We start from the raw sequence: 22437 nt of genomic DNA, 5'->3' as shown, positions 1-22437 counted from the left end.
GTGAAGAAGAGGCGCCGACGTGGTGAAGAGGCCCTCCTGTGAGAGTGTGTGACTCCTGTCTTTCTGCCCAGTTGAAGGAGTGTTGGAGGTCGTGGAAGAAGAGGCTGACGATCTCCAGACTTAGTATCCATATTTCCACATTCATGTATTACTTGTGGTTGTGTGTGTGTTCATGTAATTTGCATCAGTAAATTCGCACATTTTATCACTGTGTTTAAGTGTGCCTCCATTTATGATATTTCTCTATGAGCATACACGAAGGTTATCATAGTACCACCTAGGGAACACTACGTTCTCTATAGCAGTTCTTATTGCCTGGAGAGTGGTAAAGACAGCACAGACTTACATAAAAGTGTACCCTTAGCCATCCGATCAGCATCGGTGCCTGAATGGTGGCAACTATTAACGTAGTGGCTATAGAGAGGTAAAGCCACACAGACCTTCCTGGGAGAGTACCCTGGGCCAACAGTCTAGTAGCAGATCTATGGGAGTAGCAATCTTCTGGCTACAAACAATATATAATACACCCACTGAACTGCATTGCTGGGGTGCAGATATAATAACCCAGCTGGCGACCTTGCTAAGAAGAAGATAAAGACAGGCGGGAAGGGAGTTCCTGCAACCTTTTTGTCTGGCAGGCAGGACTCAGGGAGGTTATTGTTATAAGGTAAGCCGAGTCTTCCTTCACTCCTCCACGGGTCTAGGCCGGAACTGTTAACAGCAGTTTCCCCGTGTTTGACTGAAGGGCTTCCAGGGTGAATCAGTGGCACCCCCTTTTGTGGTGGAAGCAAAGACCTGCGGAGGTTGGCATTGTTGGTCCTCTCTTGTGTGACCAAGGAGACTCCAGTGCATCCAGGGAGTCGGAGGGGCTGAGTATTTGGGCCTTTTGAGCCCCTAGCAGCCGAGTGTTAGCAGAGCCCCGGCCCACCCACCTCCACGTGACACCATCCTGGACCAGATGTATATAACCATCCTTGACCAGATGTATATAACCATCCGGAACCAGATGTATATAACCATCCGGAACCAGATGTATATAACCATCCTGGACCAGATGTATATAACCATCCTGGACCAGATGTATATAACCATCCTGGACCAGATGTATATAACCATCCTGGACCAGATGTATATAACCATCCTGGAACAGATGTATATAACCATCCTGGGCCAGATGTATATAACCATCCAGAACCAGATGTATATAACCATCCTGGACCAGATGTATATAACCATCCGGAACCAGATGTATATAATCATCCTGGACCAGATGTATATAACCATCCTGGACCAGATGTATATAACCATCCTGGACCAGATGTATATAACCATCCTGGACCAGATGTATATAACCATCCTGGACCAGATGTATATAACCATCCTGGACCAGATGTATATAACCATCCTGGACCAGATGTATATAACCAAGTGCAATTTAATTTCTTGAGTTTTTTTTACGAAATGAAATGACATTTTATTTCCAAAATGATGACGTAGGTTTTCTTTAATGCTGCAGATGAGCAGCAAGAGCGAGATGGAGGAGATTACTGGTAAGGTTCTGGCAGAGTTCCGTCAACCCGGCCAGGATCCCTATCAGCTTATCGCTAAATACAATGAGTGGAGTAAGATCTACGATCAGGTAATTGGAGTTTCCATTTTTGTTCATAAGACTATTGTTGAACAAATCTACAAGGGCCTTGATAAGGGTTCGAACCTTTGCGCTGGATGTTTGCTACTGGCAAACATTCTGGAGTGCTACTGCCCCCGCGAGGGTCCTGAGGCTTTCACTGAAGCCTAACCGGGATTTCACACAATTCCCCCCATGCACTCGGGCTCTCTCAACCAAATAGTTCTACCTCTGATGTACTTCAATACACACAGAAATCTCAATAACGTGATATATCAAATTAACACATCCACAAGGTGCTCGACGAGGGTTCGAACCTATGCGCAGGATGGACCCTCGTGGGGGCAGTAGATGACCGCTCCTGACCAAGTGATGACTGATCCGACCTCAATGATAATTGCTACTGAAAAATAAGGACAGCTCCTGACCAACTGATGACTGCTAAAGACACAATTAGGACAGCCCTTGACCAACTGATAACTGATCCCAGTTCAATGATGACGGATCCCAGCTCAATGATGTCTGCTAATGACACAATACGCACAGCTCCGAACCAACTGATGACGGATCCCAGCTCAATGATGACGGATCCCAGCTCAATGACGACTGATCCCAGCTCAGTGATGACGGATCCCAGCTCAATGATGACGGATCCCAGCTCAATGATGTCTGCTAATGACACAATACGCACAGCTCCGAACCAACTGATGACGGATCCCAGCTCAATGATGACGGATCCCAGCTCAATGACGACTGATCCCAGCTCAGTGATGACGTATCCCAGCTCAATGATGACGGATCCCAGCTCAGTGATGAATAATCCCAGCTCAATGATGACTGCTAATGACACAATACGCAGAGCCTCGAACCAACTGACGACTGATCCCAGCTCAATGACGACTGATCCCAGCTCAATGATGACGGATCCCAGCTCAGTGATGAATAATCCCAGTTCAATGATGACTGCTAATGACACAATACCCACAGCTCCGAACCAACTGATGCCGGATCCCAGCTCAATGATCACGGATCCCAGCTCAGTGATGAATGATCCCAGCTCAATGATGACGGATCCCAGCTCAATGATGACGGATCCCAGCTCAGTGATGAATGATCCCAGCTAAATGATGACGGATCCCAGCTCAATGATGACGCATCCCAGCTCAATGATGAATGACCCCAGCTCAATGATGACTGCTACCGATACAATAAACACAGCCCCAAACCAAATGATGATTGATCCCAGCTCAATGATGACTAATCCCAGCTCATTGATGACTGCTACTGACACAATAAACACAGCCTCTGACCAACTGATGATTGATCCCAGCTCATTGATGACTGATCCCAGCTCATTGATGACTACTACTGACACAACTTTGGTTGGGACCAAAGAGCCAAAGCTCAACCCCCGCAAGCACAATTAGATGAGTACAATAAACACAGCCAGTGACCAACTGATGACTGATCCCAGCTCATTGATGACTGATCCCAGCTCATTGATGACTACTACTGACACAATAAACACAGCCACTGACCAACTGATGACTGATCCCAGCTCAATGATGACTACTACTGACACAAAAACATAGCTCCTGTACAACTGATAACTGATCCCAACTCAATGATAATTGGTTCTGAAACAATGATGACATCTCCTGATCAACTGACAAATGCTACTGACCAAAACAACTGCTCCTGGCTCACTAGTTAGAGCTTCTCTCCCACTGGTAACTACTTATTATTCACTAGTGACAGCTCCTAACTCTGCAGCTATTGCTCCTTACCACTTCCTATAGATGATGACACACTGACAACAACAGATGCACACAGACGACAGTTCCTGACTCCCACACGACAGTTCCTGACCCATAGACGACTGTTCCTGGCTCACAGACGACAGTTCCTGACTCACACACGACAGTTCCTGACCCATAGACGACTGTTCCTGACTCCCACACGACTGCTCCTGACTCACACACGACTGCTCCTGGACCACAGACGACAGCTCCTGGCCCACAGACGACAGCTCCTGGCCCACAGACGACTGCTCCTGGCCCACAGACGACAGCTCCTGACCCAGAGACGACAGCTCCAGGCCCACAGACGACTGCTCCAGGCCCACAGACGACTGCTCCTGGCCCACAGACGACTGCTCCTGGCCCACAGACGACTGCTCCTGGCCCACAGACGACTGCCCCTGGCCCACAGACGACTGCTCCTGGCCCACAGACGACTGCTCCTGGCCCACAGACGACTGCTCCTGGCCCACAGACGACTGCTCCTGGCCAACAGACGACAGCTCCTGGCCCACAGACGACAGCTCCTGGCCCACAGACGACTGCTCCTGGCCCACAGACGACTGCTCCTGGCCCACAGACGACTGCTCCTGGCCAACAGACGACAGCTCCTGGCCCACAGACGACAGCTCCTGGCCCACAGACGACAGCTCCTGGCCCACAGACGACTGCTCCTGGCCCACAGACGACAGCTCCTGGCCCACAGACGACTGCTCCTGGCCCACAGACGACTGCTCCTGGCCCACAGACGACTGCTCCTGGCCCACAGACGACTGCTCCTGGCCCACAAACGACAGCTCCTGATCCACCGACGACAGGTTCTGACCCAGAATCGACAGCTCCTGACTCACAGACGATAGCTCCTGACTTACAGATGATAGTTCCTGACTTACAGACTATAGCTTCTCTCCCATTGACTATAGATATTGACCCCCAGACGACAGCTCCTGACACACAGACGACAGCTCCTGACACACAAACGACAGCCTCTAACCCACCGACGACAGGTCCAGATCCACAGTCGACAGCTCCTGACCACAGACGATAGCTCCTGACCACAGCCGATAGCTACTGACCCACAGACGACAAGTCCTGACCACAGACGATAGCTCCTGACCACAGACGATAGGTAGTGACCCAATGACGACAGCTCATGACCGAATGACAGCCCACTGACGATTGTTCGTGACCCAGGGACGACTTCTCTTTACCAACAAACAATACCTCCTGAGACTAACAGTAGCTTCTGACACTGATGGCGGCTCATAATGCAGAGAAAACTCCATCAGACTCCAGAACATCTGCTCCTGTCTAGCTGTTGAGATCTTAAGGCCCAGTGACCACTGTTTTTATCCTACTACCTACAGGTCCTGATACACTGACGCAGGTCCTGATATACTGACACCAGGTCCTGATATACTGACTACAGGTCCTAATACACTGACGACAGGTCCGGATATACTGACGCAGGTCCATATATACTGACTACAGGTCCTTATATATTGACTACAGGTCTTGATATACTAACTACTGGTTCAGATATACTGACTACAGGACTACAGGTCCTGTATATAATCAATACAGGTCCTGATATACTGAAAACAGGTGCTGAAATACCGACTACAGGTCCTAATACTGGCTACAGTTCCTGATATAATAACTACAGGTTCTGATATGTTGACTGCAGGTCCTGATATACTGACTACAGGTCCTGATATACTGATTGCAGATCCTGATATACTGACGAAAGGTCCTGATATAAAGACTGCAAGGTATGATATACTGATTACAGGTCCCCATATACTGACTATAAGTCCTGATATATTTACTACAGGTCCTGATATACTGACTACAGGTCCTGACATACTGACGACGGGTTCTGATATACTGACAAATCGGTCCTGATATACTGACGACAGTTCTTAATATATTGACTACAGGTCCTGATATATTGACTAGAAGTCCTGGTATACTTACGACAGGTCCTGATATACTGATGATAGGTAATGATATACTGACGACAGGTCCTAATATACTGACGACAGGACCTGAAATACTGTTGTTGTTGTTGTTTAAGATTCGCTACTCAGAACAATAAGTTCCAGTAGCACGGGCTATGGTGAGCCCGTAAGTGGAGGCTCTTTGGAGCCATTTTCTGTATCAGTGGCTGATACTAGAGATCTGGCGATGGATGGGGGTCTTCATGATGGTTTTCAGCCTGGGGGGCTGGCTATACCAGTTATGGAGCTGGTGGATTAGTGTAGACCTCTAGGTTTTCCGTTTTTTCTTTGCCTGCGACTTTGGCTGAGCAGTGCTGTCGTTGGAGTTGGTGACGTGGCCTCCATGAGGAAGTCTTGAACCGTGGAAGTGTCGTATTTGTGATGCGGCGGTGGAGCTCCTACTATGGTTCCCTCGTCTGAGGAGTCCGTAACCTCCGTAGTGGGCGTTTTTGTCTTTCGCCTTGCAGCCTTAGGTAGGCTTAGGTGTCGTTGATTGGTGGTTGTAGCTATTTCAGGAGCGCTGGTGGTGTTGTTATCGTTTGTAGACAGCACGTCTGCTAGCGCGGCTGCTGAGATAGTGATGGTAGGAGTGTTGGGAGCTGGAGAAGGAATTACCTCTGTTTGTGTCGCCCGGGTCATGGGCGGTTCTGGAGTCGGTGTAGAAGTTGACCACTTGGTCGTCCTGGTGGTAGTCTCCGGAGTGGTAGAGGAGGCAGTGAGATTTACGCTAGTGGCTATGATGGGGGCCAGGCCATTGTCTATGTATAATGCGTTTAGTTCACTGACAAAGCGCTGGTTGTCTGGTCCTGCAAGCCTTTCCGCTAGTCTAATAACACCAGGACCTGATATACTGAACACAGGTTCTAATATATTGACTGCAGGTCCTGATATACTGACGAGAGATCCAGATATACGGAATTCAGGTCCTGATATACTGACGACAGGTCCTGAAATACTGATGATAAATCCTGATATACTGACGAAAGGTCCAGATATACTGACTACCGGTACTAATATACTGACTAAAAGGTTCTGTTATAATAATTACAGGTCCTGATATACTTACGACAGGTCTTGATGTACTGACGCAGATCCTCATATACTGGCGACAGGTCTTGATATAATAATGACATTTCTTGATATACTGACTACAGGTCCTGATATACTGCCGACAGGACTTGATATAATGATGACAGGTCCTGATATACTGATGACAGGTCCTGATGTTCTGACTAGAGGTCCAAATATACTGACTACAGGTCCTAATATACTGACTAAAAGGTCCTGTATAATAATTACAGGTCCTGATATACTGACAACAAGTCCTGATATATTGATGACTGCTCCAGACATATTGACAACAGGTCCTTATATACTGACTACAGGTCGTGATATTCTGACAACAGGTCTTGATATACTGACGCAGGTCCTGATATACTGACAACAGGTCCTAATATACTGACGACAGGTCTTAATATACTGACGACAGGTCTTAATATACTGACTACAGCTCCTGATATACTGATTGCAGATCCTGATGTACTGACGACAGGTCCTGATATAATGACTGCAGGTTCTGATATACTGAGTACAGGTCCTCATATACTGACTATAGGTCATAATATACTTAATACATTTCCTGATATACTGACTACAGGTTATCTTGAGGTTATCTTGAGATGATTTCAGGGCTTTAGTGTCACCGCGGCCCGGTCCTCGACCAGGCCTCCACCCCCAGAAAGCAGCCCGTGACAGCTGACTAACACCCAGGTACCTATTTTACTGCTAGGTAACAGGGGAATAGGGTGAAAGAAACTCTGCCCATTGTTTCTCGCCGGCGCCCGGGATCGAACACGTGACCATAGGATCACAAGTCAAGTGTGCTGTCCGCTCGGCCGACCGGCTCCCTAGGTCCTGACATACTGACGACACGGTCTGATATACTGACAAATAGGTATTGATATACTGACTCAGGTCCTGATTTATTGATGACAGGCTCTAATATACTGAGGACTGGTCTTGATATGCGGACTACAGGTCCTGATATACTGACGAGAGGTAGTGATATGATGACAAGAGGTGTTGACACACTGACGATAGGCCCTGATATTCTAACGACAGGTTCTGATATACTGACGACAGTTCCAAATATACTGACTACAGGTCCTGATATACTGACTACAGGTCCTGGTATACTTACGACAGGTCCTGAGATACTGACGACAAGTCTTGATATGCTGACTACAAGTCATGATAAACTGACTACAGGCCCTGATATACTGACGACAGGTCCGGATATTACGACGACAGGTTCTAATATTCTGACTACAGGTCCTCATATACTGACGACAGGACCTGATATACTGAAGACAGGTTCTAATATATTGACTGCAGGTCCTGATATACTGATGACTGTTCTTGATATAAAGACTAAAGGTCCTTATATACTGACGACAGGTCATGATATAATGATGACAGTTCCTGATATGTTGATGAGAGGTCCTGATATACTGATGATAGTGTTTAATATCCTGACAACAGGTCCTGATATACTGACGACAGGTCCTGATATACTGACGACAGGTTCTGATATACTGACGACAGGGCTAGATATTCTGATGACAGGTCCAGATATACTGACTACAGCTTTTTATATAGTGACGACAGGTCCTGATATACTGACGACAGGTTCTGATATACTGACGACAGGGCTAGATATTCTGATGACAGGTCCTGATGTACTGACTACAGGTCCTATATACCAATTACAGGTCCTGATATTCTATTAACAGGTCTTGATATACTGACTACAGTTCCTGATATTCCTACTACAGGTTTGATATACAGACGACAGGTTCTTATATACTGACGACAGGTCCTAATATACGGACTACATATCCTGATATACTGACTATAGTTAATAGTATAATGACGACAGGTCCTGATGTTCTGACTACAGGTTCTGATATACTGACTATAGGTCCTGATATACTGACGACAGGTTCTGATATACTGACAACAGGTCCTGATATACTGACGCAGGTCTTGATTTACTGACGACACGCTATAATATACTTAGCACAGGTCTTTATATGCTGACTACAGGTGCTGATATACTGACGAGAGGTCCTGACATAATGACAACTTGTCCTTATATACTGATGACAGGTCCTGATATTCTGACGATGTTTGCAAATATACTGACGAGAGGGCCTAATATACTGACGACAGGTCTTGATATACAGACTACAGGTCCTGATATACAGACTACAGGTCCTGATATACAGACTACAGGGCCTTATATACTGACGAAACGTTCAGATATACTGACTACAGGTCCTGATATGCTGACGACCGGTCCTGATACTGACGACAGGTCCTTATATAATGACTATAGGCCCTGATATATTAACTACAGGTCATGCTATACAAACTACAGACCATGATATACAAACTACAGGCCATGATATACAAACTACAGGTCCTGAAATACTGACGATAGGTCCTGATATACTGACGAAAGTTCCTGATATACTGACTACAGGTCCTAATATATTGACTAAAATGTCCTCTTAACTACAGGTCATGCTATACAAACTACAGGTCCTGAAATACTGACGATAGATCTTGATATAATGACTATAGGTCCTGATATATTAACTACAGGCCATGATATACAAACTACAGACCATGATATACAAACTACAGGCCATGATATACAAACTACAGGTCCTGAAATACTGACGATAGGTCCTGATATACTGACGAAAGTTCCTGATATACTGACTACAGGTCCTAATATATTGACTAAAATGTCCTCTTATACTAATTAAAGGTCCTGATATACTGACGAAAGGTCCTGATATATTGATGACAGCTCCAGACATACTGACAACAGTTTCCGATATATTGACTTCAGGTCGTGATTTTCTGACGAAAGGTTCTGATATACTGACGCAGGTCCTGATATACTGACGAGAGGTCCTGATATACTGACAGCCAATCCTAGTATACTGACGACAGTTTCTGATATACTGACCATAGGTCCTGATATACTTACTACAGGTCCTGATATACTGACTACAGGTCGTGATATACTGACGAAAGGTTCTCATATACTGACAAGTAGGTCCTGATATACTAATTCAGGTCCTGATTTATTGATGACAGGCACTAATATACTGAGGACTGGTCTTGATATGCTGACTACGGGTTCTGATATACGGACGAGAGGTACTGATATAATGACAACAGTTGTTGATACACTGACGATAGGCCCTAATATTCTGACAACAGGATCTGATATACTGACGACAGTTCCTAATATACTGACTACAGGTCGTAATATACTGACTACAGGTCCTGGTATACTTAAGACTGGTCCTGAGATACTGACTATAGGTCCTGATATACTGATGAAAGGTAATGATATACTGACTACAGGTTCTAGTATACTGACGACAGTGCTTGATATTCTGACGTCAGGTCCTGATATACTGACTACAGGTCCTGATATATCAATTACAGGTCCAGATATACTTATAACAGGTCTTGATATTCCTACAACACGTTTTGTTATATGGACGACAGGTTCTGATATACTGACAACAGGTCCTAATATACTGACTACAGATCCTGATATACTGACTAAAGGTAATAATATACTGATGACAGGTCCTGATGTACTGACTACAGGTTCTGATATACTGACTACAGGTCCTGATGTACTAACGACAGGTTCTGATATACTGACAACAGGTCCTGATTTACTGACGACAGGCTGTAATATAGTTAGCACAGATCTTTATATGCTGACTACAGTTGCTGATATACTGACGAGAGGTTCTGACATAATGACAACTTGTCCTTATATACTGACGACAGGTCCTAAAATACTGACGATATTGGTTATATACTTACGACAAGGCCTAATACGCTGACTACTGGTCCTGATGTACTGACGACAGGTCCTAATATTCTGAATACAGGTACTGATATACAAGCTATGGGTCCTGATATACTGAAGACAGGTCCTGATAAACTGACGACAGGTCCTGATATACTGACAACGGGTCCTGATATACTGACAACAGGTTCTGATATACTGATAACAGGTCTTGATATTCTGACTCTAGGTTTCCGGATATTAGCCAACTGACGGTTGATCCTAGCTATCTTACGTCTACTCCTAGCCTAATGAGCATCTGGCCCACTAACAACTGCTCTTCACCAATTGACAATTATTGCTGACTCACTGGCGAAAGCTTGTGGTCTACTGAAGACTTCTTTTGATCCTCTGACGCCAGCTTCTGACTACCTAACGACGACGACAGATCCATTGACAATTACCCATGACGCACTGCCGCAAGCTTTTGTCCAAACGAAACTGCTTTTCAATGACTGACGAATTCTTCTGATTCACTAACAACAGCTGACATATTGACGATATCTTTTGACCCACTAACATCTGTTTCCAACCCTCTGTTGCCAGATTTTGACCAATAAGACCACTTTTGACCCTTTGAAGACAGAAATGTATGCAGTGACTACAGCTACTGACCCACTGTCAGACGCCAGCTTCTGATCCATTGACCACAGCTGGTGATCCAGTAACGAGGGGTCAAGTTGCGCTGACAACAACTCCTGACCCACTGATGACTGTTCTTTACCTACTGACAATATCTGTTAACCCACCGACAACAGCTACTGACCCATTGATGACTGCTTCTGATCGTCTAACATAAGGTCTTGACCCACTGATGGTTCCCGTCCTATTGATAACATTTCTTGACTAAATGAAAACTTTGACACGTGACGACTTCTTCTGATCCACTGACTAAAGTTCCTAATCTATTGATGACTTATTCTTATCAATTGACTACCCACTGAAAATAACTCTTGACCCGCTGACTACACATCCTGGCGATAGCTTTTAGGCTGCTGTAGTTTTATTCTGATACTGAAGAACGGTGCTGACCCAGTGACAAAAGTGTTTCATTGATGACAGCTCAAGAAACACTACAACTGCTTATGTGCAATTGACGACCAATCCTGACCCACTGACGACTGGTCCTGACCAACAGACAACTTCTGTTGAATAACTTACTCAGGGTACTGACTCATTATTGACAGGTCGTATCCCATTGTCATCAGTTCCTGACTCATTGATAGCAATTTCTATCCAACTGACTGGCACACCTCCAATCCAATTAATGACAGGACGTGACCCACTAACGACAGCTAATGATCTAATGATGACATCTGATCAAATGGTGATATACTGACGACTGCTCATATTTCATTGACGACAACTCCTGACCTACTGACGAGCTCTTCTTATCTACTTATGACAGCTCCTAACCCGTTGATAATTGTTCCTATCCCACTGTGGCGCCAAACGACTTGGACTAGACGGTAGAGCGACGGTCTTGCTTCTTGCAGGTCGGCGTTCAATCCCAGACTGTCCAGTTGATTGGGCACCATTCCTTTCTCCCGTCCCATCCCAAACCCTTAACATTGTTCCTTTCAAGTTCTACATAGTCGTATTGCCTTGGCGCTTTCTCCTGACAATTACCTTACTTATCCCACTATTACCAGTTCTGGACTCAATGAAGACTGTTTCTGACTAATTTAATAACTGCAGACTGCTTCTGACCACTGACCCTGACCCAATATAATTTCTGAACCACTGTCAATAGTTTGACTCACTGAAGATAGCTGCAGACACTGGCAATGGCAACAGCTCCTGAACTGCTGATGACAGCTCCTTCTCCATTGATGCTAGATTTTGACCAAAAAACACAGCTTCTAACTCAAGAAAGAAAGCTCTTGACCCCCACTGATCTTCTGACCTATTTATTGATCACGTCTCCTTACCCATGGAGGAGCCGGTCGGCCGAGCGGACGGCACACTGGACTTGTGATCCTTTGGTCCCGGGTTCGATCCCGGGCGCCGGCGAGAAACAATGGGCAGAATTTCTTTCACCCTATGCCCCTGTTACCTAGCAGTAAAATAGGTACCTGGGTGTTAGTCAGCTGTCACGGGCTGCTTCCTGGGGGTGGAGGCCTGGTCGAGGATCGGGCCACGGGGACACTAAAAAAAAAAACCCAAAATCATCTCAAGATAATCATCTCAAGATAACCCATTGATGATAATTTCTAACCCACTGATAAAAACTCCTGACCCACTGATCGTGGTTTATGACTTATGTGCTCTACAATGCTGAAGTGCTCAATGTCACAATGACAACAGTTCAAGTCGCACTGATAACAGCTCTATGCCACAATAACAAAATCTCAAGTCGCACTGATAACAGTAGTTCCCTTGTTGACAGGATGGGACAGTTTGTTATCATCACAATCATCATGTTTGTGTGACATTTATCAAGATAAGGTATCTAGGTACATAGTTTCTTATTTATTTCTTGTGTTTATCGGCGTTTGGCATCAGTTTAAAGGGTGTTGAGACATGTTTTCAGATAACACTAATGGATGGAAAGTATTTGTTTGTTATTATCAGTATAAGAATCTTATTTGCCTTTAAAAACTGTCCAAAACTGGTACAAGGTGTAACCTAGTTGTGCTTGCAGGGGTTGAGCTTGCTGTAAGGTAGTAAGGACTACCTTACAGGTACCTTATCCAGAGTCTCTGTATCTAACTCCTGCTAATTCCACTGATGTTAATGAGATAATCCTTTCTCTTAAAACAAAGTCAAGCGCCCTTGCTGAGATACAAACTCTAATTTACAAAAAAAAAAAAACTCCAGATTTCTAGCTCCTGTCATTGCATTGCTCTTCAACAAATCACTTGAACTCCAAACCTTTCCGGATATTCTAAAAAAAAAGCGAGTGTAACCCCAGCGCATAAATGTGGTGATCTCACTGATTTAAACAATTTCAGACCTATATCAGTTATGCCAACTTTGTCAAAAATATTTGAAAAGCTGATCTACAAGCAGCTTTACTTTTATCTAGATAAACACATTATACGTTTAGACAATGTATACATTCTTGCCAATATTCATTCCGACCCAAAATAACACTAACGATGCACTGATTATTATAATTAACTTGATACATGTAGATCTTGATAAAAAGGAGTTCCCTGTTGAGTTATTTGTTGACCTACATAAGGCTTTTGACACTGTAAACCACCAATACCTTCTCCTTATATTACATCATTATGAAGTCAGAGGTCACTCCCTGCAATACTTCAGTCTTACCTTAGTGACAAGCTCCAGTATGTTTCTGTGAATGATTCCATTTCGGGCACCCTACCCATCAACATTGGTGCTCCTCAGGGCAGCATACTTGGCCCTCCCCTCTTTCTCATCTATATTAATGTTCTTCCAAATGTCTCTCAACACCGCAACCCAATTTGATTTGCTGATGACACAACCTCCATTTTCTCCGGTCCTAACCATCTTACTCTGAATGATACAGTGAATACTGAACTAAATAATGTCCATCTTTGGCTAACTGCTAACAAACTCCCTCTTAACATTGACAAAACCTTCAATATTTTGTTTGGTAATAAATATTCAGATCAAATTAATCTGAAAATAAACAATATCCAAATTAGTAACAAAGTAGATAGTAAATGCCTTTATGTCCTCGTCGATAACAAGCTGAATTTCCAGGGACACATTCTAAATATAGCAAAAAAAGTTTATATAACTGATGGCAATCTTTCTAAGATTAGATATTATCAACAGCAAAAAAAGTTTATAACTATTGGCATTCTTTCTAAGATTAGATATTATCAACCTCGCCCTGCTCTGTTACTCTCTCATCTATCCTTATCTCAATTATGGTATTTGTGTTCGGGGTTCTACTGTCCAAAATCATCCACGTTCTCTAATTACTCGACACAATTCTGCTATTGAAACAATAACAAAATCTGGCCCCAGACAGCACTCGGCATCCTTTCTTAAATCTTTGAATATATTAGGTATTAAGTCACTGCACATCCTCTCAAGTGTTCTCTATATATATTTTAAACTCTGAACTGTAATGCCAATTCTCACCTTAAACGCTTCCTAGAAGATTGTAACAGAGCCCATGAGCATGGGCTCATGGGAATAACTTTCCCAGACACGTCAAAGGCTTTACCTCTCTCAACCAGTTTAAGAAAAATACTAAGTACTACCTAATAAACTCCATGTAACCTACCTTACCCCCTAAATGTCAACCCATGTCTTGCTATTTTCAAACAATACTGTTTGTTGACTATCTTGTATAACTATGGACTTCCCCCATTTACATTTTGCTTGTAACTTATCTTGTATGTATTTACTTTAACCTGAATAAACACTTTATTTTATTTTATTTTATTTGAGAATGTATTTATGAGCGTTTGTGTGTGTGTGTGTGTGTGTGTGTGTGTGTGTGTGTGTGTGTGTGTGTGTGTGTGTGTGTGTGTGTGTGTGTGTGTGTGTGTGTGTGTGTGTGTGTGTGTGTACTCACCTAGTTGTGCTTCAGGGGCTTGGCTATTTGGTCCCGCCTCTCAACCGTCAATCTACTGGTGTACAGAATCCTGAGCTTCTCAAGCTCCATCATATCTACATTTGAAACCGTGTATGAAGTCAGCCTCCACCACATCACTTCCTAGTGCATTCCATTTACTAACTACTCTGTGACTGAAAAAGAACAAGTTCTTTCTAATGTCTCTGTGGCTCAGTTGGGTACTCAGCTTCCACCTGTGTCCCCTTGTGCGTGTACCACCAATGATAAATAATCCATCCTAGTCTACCCTTTCAATTCCCCTGAGAATTTTGTATGTGGTGAACATGTTTCCCAGGGCTCTTCCGTCTTTCAGCGACGTGAGGTGCAGTTCCCTCGGCCTTTCCTCGTAACTCATGCCTCTTAGTTCTGGGACTAGCCTAGTGGCATACCTTTGAACTTTTTCCAGCGTCGTCTTGTGCTTGACAAGGTACGGGCTCCATGCTGGGGACACATATTCCAGGATTGGCCTTACATACTTGTTATACAAGGTTCTGAAAGATTCCTTACACAGGTTTCTGAAGGTAGTTCTGATGTTAGCCAGCCTCACATACGCCGCCGATGTTACTCTTTTGATGTGGGCTTCAGGAGACAGGTTTGGCGTGATATCAACTCCTAGATTTTTCTCTCTGTTCGTTTTGTGAAGAACTTCCTTTCCCATTCGGTATCCAGTGTCTGGTTTCCTATTTCCTACCAGTAGTTTTATTACCTTACATTTACTTGTGTTGAACTTTAGTAGCCATTTGTTGGACCATTCCATCAGTTTCTTTAAGTCATCTTGTAGTCTCCTACTATCTTCCTCTGTCCTAATCCTCCTCATAATTTTTGCATCAGCAAACATTGGGAGGAACGAATCAATGTCCTCTGGAAGATCATTTACATATCAGGAACAGTATAGGTCCAAGAACTGATTACTGAGGGACTCCACTGGTGATTCCTCGCCACTCCGAATCCTCGCCCCCTCACAGTGACTGACTTCTGTTGCTTAGATACTCCCTTATCCAGTGGACCACTTCCCCTTTCACTCCTGCCTGCATCTCCAGTTTGTGCACTAGTCTCTTATGTGGTACTATGTCAAAGGCATAACATAACCATTACAGAAGCCATTGTTGACTATGACCTGCCTTACCCTACAGATTTCTTCGTCGACTTGCTTCCAACCAGAGCTGTGAGTGAGAGTTCGGTCGACGTAAGCGTTGACAACACTCCTCTTGTAATGTTGTGTAACTCTTGTAATGTCAACGCTTACGTCGACCGAGCTCGCACTCACAGCTCTAGTTGAAATCAGGTCGACGAAGAATCTGTAGGGTAAGGCAAGTCCAAGTCAACAATGGCTTCTCTAACGGTTATGATGAAGACGTCATTAAAAGAAAGGAAACGCCATGCAACCTCTGAAGTGTCAACTAACACAAGACTTGTACCCCCTATTAAACTGTTTCACAGGAACTTCTTTTCGACGGCTCATATAACGGAGAAAAGTGTCCTGAAAGACATTATTAACTGGAACGTTATCTCCATAGACACAAATCAGAAGATATAGTTGACAATTTACTACAAAAACAAGAAAACGGCCAACTTACTCATGAAGAACTCTCCAGACACCAAACACAACGCCTTGAAAGAAACCAACGTCGTCAGTGCCTTCACATGCACACTTTGGGACTGTCAGCCCCAAAGATATCAGTGTATAGGCAAGACAACATATTTTTTTAGGCAATTAACAATGCACAAAGAACAGGGCTCCATCAAGGAGCATATAATCTCCTCACACGACCAGACCATCACCAGAGAAATCTTAACAAGCAACACAGAAATTATCGACAGATACAACGACGACAGGAGACTCGACATCTGCGAGGCCCTACACATCAAAAAGTCAACACCATAAAATCAACAGCCAATTAACACATAATTACATTCTACCCACATGAAGACCCTGAACCAACACAGAAGAAAAAAAATAAAACACGCAAAATACCCACGGATTCGTATTTTATCAACTCCCCCCAAAAAGTTAACAGAGTATGTAAAATTGTCTTTACCCCTCGATTTGTGTCCTGTCACCTCACCCAAAAACATTTGTATCCTATCACTTCACCAAAAAATGAATATAAGCATGAAACAGAGTATGTAAAATTTGTCTATGAAAGTGTGAGAAGTGTCTTGCGAAACGCTTCTAGGCGTAAAACCATAAATGTGTGAAAATGAACTTTACAGAGTTAATTATTCAACTACCATTGACACTAAAGAAAAACATAAGAAATATTGAGAAGATTCGTGTTAGAATTATTAATCTTACTATTTCGGTCATATTCAACAACATATATATGTATATATATAGGTGAAAGTATGTGTGGGTGAGAGTAGGCTACGGGTATATTTGGGTGGGAGTAGGCTATGGGTATATGTGGGTGGGAGTAGGCTATGGCTATATGTGGGTGGGAGTAGGCTATGGGTATATGTGGGTTGGAGTAGGCTATGGGTATATGTGGGTGGGAGTAGGCTATGGGTATATGTGGGTGGGAGTAGGCTATAGGTATATGTGGGTGGGAGTAGGCTATGGGTATATGTGGGTGGGAGTAGGCTATGGGTATATGTGGGTGAGAGTAGGCTATGGGTATATGTGGGTGGGAGTAGGCTATGGGTATATGTGGGTGGGAGTAGGCTATGGGTATATGTGGGTGGGAGTAGGCTATGGGTATATGTGGGTGGGAGTAGGCTATGGGTATATGTGGGTGGGAGTAGGCTATGGGTATATGTGGGTGGGAGTAGGCTATGGGTATATGTGGGTGGGAGTAGGCTATGGGTATGTCTGGGTGAGAGTAGGCTACGGGTATATGTGGGTGGGAGTAGGCTACGGGTATGTCTGGGAGAGAGTAGGCTACGGGTATATGTGGGTGGGAGTAGGCTATGGGTATATATGTGGGTGGGAGTAGGCTATGGGTATATGTGGGTGGGAGTAGGCTATGGGTATATGTGGGTGGGAGTAGGCTATGGGTATGTCTGGGTGGGAGTAGGCTATGGGTATATGTGGGTGGGAGTAGGCTATGGCTATATGTGGGTGGGAGTAGGCTATGGGTATATATGTGGGTGGGAGTAGGCTATGGGTATGTCTGGGTGAGAGTAGGCTACGGGTATATGTGGGTGGGAGTAGGCTACGGGTATGTCTGGGAGAGAGTAGGCTACGGGTATATGTGGGTGGGAGTAGGCTATGGGTATATGTGGGTGGGAGTAGGCTATGGGTATGTCTCGGTGAGAGTAGGCTACGGGTATGTCTGGGTGAGAGTAGCCTATTGGGTATGTCTGGGTGAGAGTAGGCTACGGGTATGTCTGGGTGAGAGTAGGCTATGGGTATGTCTGGGTGAGAGTTGGCTACGGGTATGTCTGGGTGAGAGTAGGCTACGGGTATGTCTGGGTGAGAGTAGGCTACGGGTATGTCTGGGAGAGAGTAGGCTACGGGTATGTCTGGGTGAGAGTAGGCTACGGGTATGTCTGGGTGAGAGTAGGCTACGGGTATGTCTGGGTGAGAGTAGGCTACAGGCATGTCTGGGTGAGAGTATGCTAAACTCCTATATTGAATTTGATCTTTTATCATCAAACCCACTTAAACCACGTATAGTGTTTGATGAAGTGACCATTTGGCCATCAATATTTCGTATTTGCGAGTATTGAAAAGTATGTGGAGGGTCATTAGTGTTTAAAACGTCTCTAAAGTGTTGGTGAGTTATAGATTTTTTTGAATGGCATGGGGTGTGCCTTTGGCTGCAATAGAATATGTAGTGTTATCTATAAAGACACTGTACATTTTCGCTCGAAGTGCAACAACTTAGACGATGCAGTGTCCACCAAGAGATTTCAACAGACCTAAAGCTCCCTTACGTGAGTGATCAAACAAAGGATGATTCTTAGGAAAGTTGCTCGGGTCATGCCAACTACATAGTGGTTCCTGGGCCATTTCCTGATATATATCCTCCACATGTTTCATATGAATTATGAAACGGTCAGTATCATCATAAACCATGTCCACATTAGAATTATTGGTGTGTTTCAGTATTTTACACCAAAAGTGATATAAACTGTATTTAGCTAGCTCTATTATCTGAAATCCCACGTAATTAGGATAATTAATTTTAATCAAAGATTTAGTGCTGGTTGTAAGTAGCTTATTCTCTGACAAATAAATTGCACGCTTAAAAGAGTGGACTTCTCACCTCACTCAAGAAAGACATCGGGGTGCACACACTAGTTTGGTGGATGTTGAGTATTTAGAAGCGTTTAACAGAGTCTTCCCAAACACTAAATTAGTGAGCAACTTGAAGAGTTGCTTTTTGTACCTACCTGAAGCTCATTCTGATTTTGTATGTTTTTTCTAAAAGATTTAGTATGTACTCACTGGGAGTATTCGTAAATGCTCTAGATCCTTACAATTTCCAACCCAAGGTCTATAAACAGCTGCAAAAGAGGAAGTGCAATAAAATAGTTTTTTTAGGTGAATGATCCCCAAGTAACTTAATATTACGATGGTGGCAGTTTTGTAATGCCATTGCGATGTAAGAGTGCTTTACTGAAGGCAGATAAGTCAGCCATTTGTACCTCCTTATGGTTTAGACAGAGAGGCAAGTCATCTGTTAGTCTAGCCAGATCAGGTCATATTTGCTTTGTGTCTATCAATAACCAATACCCCTTCTTGGATGTGAAAGGTTTCTCGTGGAACAGCCTGTCTTCCCTTATGAATGTGTTCATATCATCATATGAAAGTTTTCTTATGCAAAAGCAGTCATGAGCATTTCCAGGAAGGCTACAGTAGTGGGTCACGTCTGTATGACATATGTTATATAGAATTTCCCAATGGAAAGTAAAAATGTCTGCTAGAAAACCCACATCACAAACTAGATATATTAATAAGTATTCTTTAAGGTTTTTACAACCTGTTGTGTTCCAGACTAATTTTGCCTGAGCGTATTCATCTGCACTGATGTGTGACTGACTCAAACTACTATCAAAATTGACTATTGATGTAAATGAGGTTTCATTGAAATCGCCAATTTTTTGGGGGTATTCATTGGGAAATATTTGTTTGCCATTCAACAAATGTTGATGGCTGTTTACAGGCAGGTGTTCTATCATTTTACGGGTAGATGTGCGGCCGAGTCAGTGAAGATAGACCTATTGATATGAAAGCAAGAGAGTCGATAAATCTAAGCTTACTAATTTCTACTTTTAGAAATTTGGTCCCGTCTTTCATTAAAAGATTGCTTCCTTCTTTTTTTCTTTAAATTTCAAATTCTTCTATGATAAGCCCCATATCGTATGACATTATGAGTTATTAATATGAGAAATTTGATTGAATTTTTGTGTCTTAAATTACAGTTATTACAAAGAGCTCCTATGTAATTGTTGTTCTCTTTAGGATGGTCATGGTGTTTGACCTTGTAATTATCATCTGTGAATGCCTCCTCACAACACTGACACTGTGTTATTTTCTAAAGTGATCTAAATCCTCGGTCGCCATATGAATTGCAAAAAAAGGAAGGTTTGCTTTAATGTTTTTCAACAATCTAGCCACTTGCCTCATAAAATGTATGACACTATCCTTTCCAAAATGTGTGTTCATCAATAAACCACTTGTTGGTTGCTATCAGCTATGAGATACCTGTAAGCTATTGCTCTTTGTCTGGCTGTGACTGACCCACTCACATCGTTAATGTCCAGAAGTGTTTCAAAATCAAAGTAACACAAAGGCGATGGACTATACCCCTTTGCTGGTGTTTTTAAATTTCAGTGAGACTCCTTCCTGATACTGCACGATCTTTTGTGATTGTTTAAGGCATTCTGCTCATGATATTCTGATAGACATTTACGACAAAATACTGTGTTTTTGCAATAGCTACGAACAAAGTTTCTCAGGAAAGTATTGAGATCTTTTATTAAAGCCACGTGACTGTCTCTCAGCAGTAACAAAAATACAATAGTATGGTATTATTTTGCTCTGCGACGACATAAAGTAATATGATACACTTTATCTGTATATTTACTTACAGAGTACATGTATATGCTTAATTCATTAAGCCTTTCTACTCTGCTGATGTCTTCCCACGAAATTGGGAGATTTAAATGGTCATACTTTATTAGGAGAGTCCATCAGTCTCCCTATGCTTTCCCATGACCAACTACGTTGCTGGGCCTTAAAAACTGCTAAGCAATTAATGATGCAACTTTCATTATTGCTTTGGGGATTAAAAACTTGATTCTTGCTTTGAGGATTAAAAACTTGATTCTTGCTCTGGGGATTAAAAACATTATTCTTGCTTTGGGGACTAAAAACTTGATTCTTGCTCTGGGGATTAAAAACGTGATTCTTGCTTTGGGGATTAAAGACTTGATTCAAATGTACTATATCCACAGTAGGAACTGTGGATATGGTACATTTGTTCCTATTCTGCTGCTAAAGGAGTTATTGCAAAATACTATCTTGATGAAGTCAATATTGTGGAGTATGAAGCTACTTCTTTCAGTCTCAGACAGTAAAGTCTCTAAACGAGACATGAGGTATTGCACCCAGAACTCTAGAAGTTCCCCAATGTCTTCAAGTGTAACTATAGGTGTGGAGGTAGTTATGTAATGATCTCTCAACTCATCATTAGTGACATTTTGTTTTAAAAGAGTTAATTTCACCTCTAGCAGTATTTTGAACGATGGAGTTAAATTGTAATCTGTAGACAGGGAATCCATATATGTGTGAATTTGTTCTAAGAAATGCCGCCGAAAATTATTCAATGAATCTATTGAGTCTGCTACATTTTCTCGAGGTATAAAGTATTACAGTCTGGTGAACAGATCCTCTAGAGACCCTTGACTATCGGTAATATGTGGAAGTTCTATTATGTTTTCTTCTTTATCGCTTGAATTGAGATTTTCATCTGAGTTGTCTGTCTCTAAAACTTTACCGCACGTAAAAATACCACCGGGGTTCGCTTGGGGGGGTTATGCCTCATGCTAATACCACTAGGCCCCACTTGGGGGCTATGACACATGATATCACCACTAGAACCCAGCTTGAGACAGTTTACACTGATCATGTGTACCTCTAGTGCAAATTTGAGAGTGTTTTAACAAAGCATCTTGACACGCGGGTGTCTTACAGAAACTGCAGATGAAAGATGTGTGTGGTTTGAAAGATGCAAGGCCACACACAGTGCACTGAAGAATCTGTTGTTTGTTGTATGATGTCCTCGGACTCCTACATTAGCGCAGATGCACACCACATTACTCTAAATCCACATCTTGGATGCAGTAGGAGCACATGAATATCGAGTGTCGCCCCCTAGGTTAGCGCTTGTCTGCTTCACGTCTCGCAATATGTCAGCCATCCACAGATCTTACCTAAATATAAAAACAAAGCAACGTTTTAGTCTTATAAGTTCCAGACACACACACACACATTCAAGATTCTCACACACCAGATTAAAGATTCTCAAGGGAATCGACAGGGTTGATAAAGACAGGCTATT

The sequence above is a fragment of the Procambarus clarkii genome, chromosome 2, assembly GCF_040958095.1.
Source record: "Procambarus clarkii isolate CNS0578487 chromosome 2, FALCON_Pclarkii_2.0, whole genome shotgun sequence".
Lineage (NCBI taxonomy): Eukaryota > Metazoa > Arthropoda > Malacostraca > Decapoda > Cambaridae > Procambarus > Procambarus clarkii.
Note: the sequence above shows the minus strand (reverse complement) of the source record.